Source organism: Urocitellus parryii, chromosome 9 (genome assembly GCF_045843805.1).
Source record: "Urocitellus parryii isolate mUroPar1 chromosome 9, mUroPar1.hap1, whole genome shotgun sequence".
In the NCBI taxonomy this organism is placed as follows: Eukaryota; Metazoa; Chordata; class Mammalia; order Rodentia; family Sciuridae; genus Urocitellus; species Urocitellus parryii.
This window is the reverse complement of record NC_135539.1, coordinates 112,094,036-112,101,199: the sequence shown is the minus strand read 5'-3', so window position 1 is coordinate 112,101,199 and position 7,164 is coordinate 112,094,036.

Below are 7,164 nucleotides of genomic sequence, written 5' to 3'. Positions count from 1 at the left end.
GGGAGAAAGGAAAAAAGAAATACCAGTTTACCAGGTTAGCGGGTTTGCTTCCATTCAGGTATTTCTTGAAAATTTGGTTTTTGTTTTTGTACTAGGGATTGAATCCAGGGTGCTTTACCACTGAGCTAAGTCTCCAGCCCTTTTTATTTTTATATTTTGAGAGAGCATCTCACTAAGTTGCCGAGGGTATTGCTAAATTGCTGAGGCTCTTGCTAAATTGCTGAGGCTGGCCTTGAATTTCCAATCATTCTACCTCAGCTTCCCCAGTTGCTGGGATTACAGGTATGTACCACTTGCCCAGATTAATTTAAAGTATCCTAATATTAATGTTAAGAGTGCTTTTTGCCACTCTAGGCAAGTTAACACTAAGACTGTTGGTTTGTGTAGAGGAGAATGAGGGGAGGGGTTGGGCAGGACAGAAGAAAGAGACAGACATTATTACCCTATATATATATGATTACACTCCCCGAGTGACTCTGCACCGTGTACCAGAGGAATGAGAAGTTGTGCTCCATTTGTGTAAAATATGTCAAAATGCATTCTACTGTAAAAAAAAAATAAATTTAAAAAACAAAAAAATATCTTTTGCCCTTTTGTTATGAGATGTTTATTGACTTTTAGGAGTCAATATACTAGAGTGGGAAGTTATATTTACATGTCATTTGCAGGAAAATGGGTAGAGATGAAACAAACCAAACTCAGAAAGTCGATTTGAATGTTTTCTCTCTTATGTGAAAGCTAGAGTGGAAAAAGGAAAAGAGGTGAGCGAATGGTTTCATGAAAATTGAAGGGAGATCCATAGAGTTACAGAAAGGGGACCTGGTGAAGGAACCACTGGAGAATGATATTGGCCAAATTATATTGTTATATATTATATTTTTATAATTGTGTTATTGATTTCTCTTTGATATAAATATCAGTTTTTTTATTCATTCATCTGTTGGTGGATTCCTAGGCTGGTTCCATGGGTTGGCTATTATGAATTTGTGAATAGCGCTGCTATAAACATGGGTATACGTGTTTATATCACCATAGTATTATGACTTTTATTCTTTAGGATAAATACTGAGGAGTGGCATATTTGGGTCATATGATGGTTCTACTCCTAATCTTTTGAGAAACCTCTATACTGATTTTTATAGTGGTTGTACTAATTTACCATCTCACTAACAGTGTAAAAGTGTTCTTTTTCTCTGCATCCTTTCCAGCATTTATTATTGTGTGTATTTTGTATGTGTGTGTGGGGGGAAGGTACTGGAGATTGAATCCAGGGGTATTTAACTACTGAGACACATCCCCAGTCCTTTTAATTTTTTAAAATTTTATTTTGAGACAGGGTCTCACTAAGTTGCTGTGTTAAGTTGCTGAGGTTGGTTTTGAACTCGTGATCCTCCTGCCTCGGCCTCCTGAGTTGTTGGGATTGCGGGTGTGCACTACTGAACCTGGCTTATTCTGTGTATTCTTGTTGGAGTCCAGCTCCAACAGGGGTCTCAGGAGACGAACCGATGGTGAGGAGTTGGCGAAAGGGGGGTGGAGAAACAACACAGACACCAAAGTGAAGGTGTTGATCCCAATCTTTACTTGTGAAGTTGATCATATATACTTTTCATTTTGGCAGGCTCACAGTATTTTGTGGTTACAAAACAGGAATCATTATTCAAAGAAACAAAATATTACGTAGCTACAATTAGAATAGAAGAATGTATCTTGGCTTATGCATAAGCAAGCATTTTTCCTTTCTGTTCGTGTTTTGCTTTGAGCTGTTTCTGCTTAGTTAACTTTTAATAATAGTTAGAAATGTCCCAGACTATTGGCCTATATCTTGACTATTCTTTCTTGACTTACTGACTAGAACCGGTGCCATGGTTACGGCAAGTAGTTAATTTGTTATTAATTTTAATCAAACAAGAGTAAGAGCACAGACCATTGTGCACAGGTACAAGAACAAGTTGCCCAGTACTAAGCACTAATCTGTCTTCTTAACATTAATTCTTCTTCTCTAGTTTTAATTTAATTTCTCAAAAACTTCCTTGACAGGAATACAGGGAGTTTCTCATCAGACATTAACAATTTATACTCCACAGCTGAATCATTGCATTTAGAGCAAACAGATCTTAGAAGTAGTTGCATTAATTGGGAAAGTCATGTTTTTTCCTTCATACTTAAAGGTCATAGGAGAAATCGCAACTATACTTATTAAAGGAATACAAAAACAGACCAGCCCATTCCCAGAAACATACTGCGCTCCTCCAGAGGATGGATGCCTTGCACCATCCACCTCAGTAGGGCCTTGCCATTGCCTGAGTCAGGGATGCCATTCTGACTGATGGCTGCCATTCTGACTGGAGCGAGGTAAACTCTCAGTATTGTTTGGATTTGTAGCTCCCTAGTTGCTAACAGTGTTCAACAATTTTTTTCGTGTATTTGTTGGCCATCTGTATTCTTTTGAGAAGTGTCTGTCTAGTTCATTTGCTCCTTTATTAACTGGGTCAATATGCTATCTTAAAAGGGTTAAACTTTCACCTTTTATATTAATGTCCTTTTTCCATCTGGAATTGAATTTTTATATGTGGCATGAGGTCAGGGTCCAATTTATTATTTTTTTCCAACTAGATGATAACCAATTTTCCCATTCATTTAAGAGTTTGTTCTTCCTCAGTGATTTGCAATGCCTACTCTATAATTAATTAGTTTTCATATTTAAGTGGGTCCCATTATTGGCCTAATTATTTCACTGATTGTTTTGTTCATTACTATGTTACTGTGACTATCTCTTTTTTTTAAAACAGAGAGAGAGAGAGAGAGAGAGAGAGAGAGAGAGAGACAGAGAGAGAGAATTTTAATATTTATTTTTTAGTTTTCGGCAGACACAACATCTTTGTTGGTATGTGGTGCTGAGGATCGAACCCGGGCCGCACGCATGCCAGGCGCTTGAGCCACACCCCCAGCCCAACTGTGACTATTTTAATTACTATAAGCTTTAAAATATGTTTTAATATATTGATAAAGCATGCTACTTATGAAATTGGTTACTGTAGTAATAAAAATTACATTAATAAGTTTAAAAAATGTGAACCACAGTTATGTTCCTGGAATAAACTACACTGGATAAACCTACTGCTGGATTCTTTTTAGGATTTTTACAGTTTTGCTTATGAGCTTCATTTGGCCTATAATTTTTCTTTTTTTGTGATATTCTTGTTTGGCTTTAGCATTGAGTGTTTGTTAGCCTCAGAAATCTAATTAAAGAACACAGTAGAGATTTTGATCTGCTCTCAATATTCATCCTCCCTCATTTCTAAGCAACAAGAATCCTGAGTTTCAGCTCAGCATGATTAGCCACATTTCTCAGACCCTTGTGTCTTCTAGGGTTTGCAATATGACTATATTTGGAGAATGAGAGATGAACGGAAGTGTGTTATGTGATTGAGAACATGTCTCTGAGGATACACTCTTTTTATTTATTTTATTTGATTTGATTTTAAATATTTATTTTCTAGTTGTAACTGGACACAATATCTTTATTTTATTTATTTATTTTTATGTGGTGCTGAGGATTGAACCCAGGGCCTCGCACGTGCTAGACGAGTGCTCTACCACTGAGCTACAACCCCAACCCCTCTTTTTATTTTTATTTATGTCCAGTGTTGGGGATGGAACCCACGCCTCGTGCATGAAAGGCAAATGCTCTACCTTGATGCACTCTTTAAAAATCCTTTTCTCCACTCTCAGCTGTACTGACTGCAGCTCTAGCAGCTGTGTTGGACTGTGATGACATGGTCCACTCAGGGGCAAGGCAAGAGGTAAGCTAGAAGAAGCCCGAGCCCTTGAAAGCTTCCTGCACTAGCTGTACTAGCTCTGGACCCTCTACTTCTGGATTGTTTTAACAAAACAAAAAATTTCTACCACACTTAAACTACTAAAAAGGAGTAACTTTCCTCCATTTTCTTTTCTTTTCGTTTGCATTTTCTGGAAAAGTGTGTATAAAGTTGGAAAAAAAATTCTAATATATTTTTATTTTTAAAACGTATTTTTCTAGTTGTAGATGGACACAATACCTGTATTTAATTCATGTATTTTTATGTGATGCTAAAGATTGAACCCAGTGCTTCATGCATGCAAGGCGAGCTCTCTACCACTGAGCCACAACCCAGTGTTCTAATATATTTTTCTAATAAACTCTACAAATAAAATCACCTGAAGTTAATCTGAGATTTCACTTAATGGTTATAGAACTTTTCAGGCTTTTGATTATTTTTTTAAATTCCATTTTGGGAAATTATTTTTATTTTACTAGCCATTTATTCATTTCATCTAAGTTTTTCATTTGTAGTTAAAAGCTTAACCTCTGGAACCAGCCTGCCTGGCTTAAAATCAGCTTCTTCACTTACAAGATAAATAACCTTGGGAAACTTACCTCTCTCATCTCAGTTTCTTTTTCTGTAAAACGGGGATAATAAGAACATGAGCCTCTTAGGGTTTTGGGGAAGATTAAGTGAACTGAAATATGTAAAGGACTTGGAAGAGTACATAGCACCTAGTAAACACTCAATAAATGTAAGCTATACTATGTAATTAAATATAATAGTAAAATTAATTTTGTTGTATTTCTACTTACACATAACAATTTGATCACTCTCATTTCCTAGTATCTTTCCTTTCCCTACCTTTCTCCCCAAATCTACTTGCTCTACTCTACCTTTTCCCCTTCTATTATTGCTCTTTTAATTAGTGCATTATAAGTGTGTGTGTGTGTGTGTGTGTGTGTGTGTAGGATTCATTGTGGTAAATTTGTACATGAAGATAGCATAGTTTGGTAGATTTCATTCCCCATTCTCCTCTCTCCTCCCACCCCTCCATCACCTTCCTGTAGTGTTTTGATCTCCAGCCTATTTTAGGATATTTACCCCTTTTTATTATTCTTTCCCCTCCCCCTAATACACACACACACACACACACACACCACATTATCTTTATCCATTTATCTGCTGACAGACACCTAGGCTGGTCCCTAACTTGGCTATTATGAATTGTGCTGCTATAAAAATTGTTTTGCAAGTATCATTATAGTGTGCTGGTTTTAGATTTTTTTTGGAATAATTCCAAGGAGTGGGACAGTTGGGTCCTAGTCCAAAGACTAGGATGTATTGCTAGTCTTTGGAGTTGCCTCAAAAGACTCAATGTGCCAATTTGCAGTCCCACCAACAATGTACATGTGTACCTTTCCAACCACATCCTTGCCAGCAATTATTATTGTCTGTATTTTTAATGATTGCCATTCAAACTGGAGTAAGATGATATCTCAGTGTAGTTTTGATTTGCATCTCCCTGATTGCTATGGATGTTGAATGTTTTCCTCCAATATTTGTTGGCTATTTGTATTACTTATTTGGAGACATGTCTGTCTAGATCTTTCGCCTATTTATTCATTTGGGAGGAAATCTAGCCAAGGAGGTGAAACAACTCTATAATCAAAAGTTTAGAACACTGAAGAAAGAAAATGAAGAAGCCCTCAAAAGTCAGAGAGAACTTTGTTGTTCAATGGACAGACAGAGTTAATATTGAAAAATGGCCATAGTACCAAAAACAATCTACAGATTCAATGCAATCCCCATCAAAATTTTTCTAGTTCTTCTTAGAACTAGAAAAACAGTCCTAAAATTCTTATGGAAGAATAAAAGACAAAGCAATCCTGCACACTAAGCAGGAGGCTGGAAGCATCACAATTTCTGACTTCAAATTAATTTACATAGCTATAGTAGCAAAAACTGCATGGTACAGGCATAAAAACAGACACAAAGACCATTGGAAAAGAATAGAAGACACAGAGACAAATCCACATAGCTACCATCATCTAATCCTTGACAAAGGTGCTGAAAACATACATTGGAGAAAAAACAGTTTTTTTAAAAATGGTGCCAGGAACACTGGATATCCATATGTAGAAAAATGAAACTAGAACCCTCTCTCTCACCCTGTACAAAAAATATCGACTCAAAGTGGATCAAAGACCTAGGAATTAGACCAGAAACTCTGAAACTACTAGAAGAAGACATGGGGCAACACTCCAACATATTGGCATAGGAACAGATTTCCTTAATAAGACTCCTAAAACACAAGAAGTAAAACCAAGAATCAATAAGTGGGCTGGCATCAAATTTAAAACTTCTGCACAGCAAAGGAAACAGTTGAGTGTGAAGAGAGATTATACAGAATGGGAGAGAATCTTTGCCAGTAACTATTCCTTCAAGGGATTAATATCTAAGATATATAAATATCTCAAAAAAGCTTTGAACATATTTGTTTTTTCAACTACTAATGTGAACATTTGGTGTCAATTTTCATTTTTTCTAATAATAGTATTTGAGGATATGCATTTTCTTTGAAGCATTGCCTTCCTGCACACCACAAATTTTAGGCACATTTGTAATCCCAGCTACTTGGGAGGCTGAGGAAGGAGAGTTGAAAGTTTAAGGCCAGACTGGGCAATTTAGTGGGACACTGTCTCAAAATAAAAAATACGAAGAACTGGGGATACAGCTCAGTGGTTCAATCCCCAGTACTGCAAAACAAAAACAAAACAAAAAAACAAAACAAAAAACAACAAACAAAACATTTGATATGTAGTATTTTCATTGTTGTTTAGGTCTAAGTGTTTTTAACTTTCCATGTGATTTCATTTTTCACTATAAGTTGTTTAGAAGTGTTTTTGAAAATATTGTAAATGTGGAGCCTGGTGCGGTGGTGCAGTGGCTGGGGAGAATCCAGAGTTCAAAGCCAGCCTCAGCAAAGGGCGAGGCGCTAAGCAACTCAGTGAAACCCTGTCTCTAAATAAAATACAGAATAGGGCTGGGGATGTGGCTCATTGGTCCAGTGCCTCTGTAGTGTCCATCATGATATTTTCTTTTTCATCATGGAATGTTAGTAATTTGAGTTTTCTCTTGTCTTCTCTTTGCTAGCATAGCTAATGGTTTATTAATTTTATTTAGTTTTTCAAAGAATGAAGTTTTTGTTTTGTCAATTTTTTTCAATTGCTTCTTTTGTTTCAATTTCATTGATTTCAGCTCGGATTTTAATTATTTCCTGTCTTCTACCGCTTTTGGTGTTGATTTGTTCTTCTTTTTCTAGGGCTTTGAGATGTAATGTTAGATCATTTAGTTGACT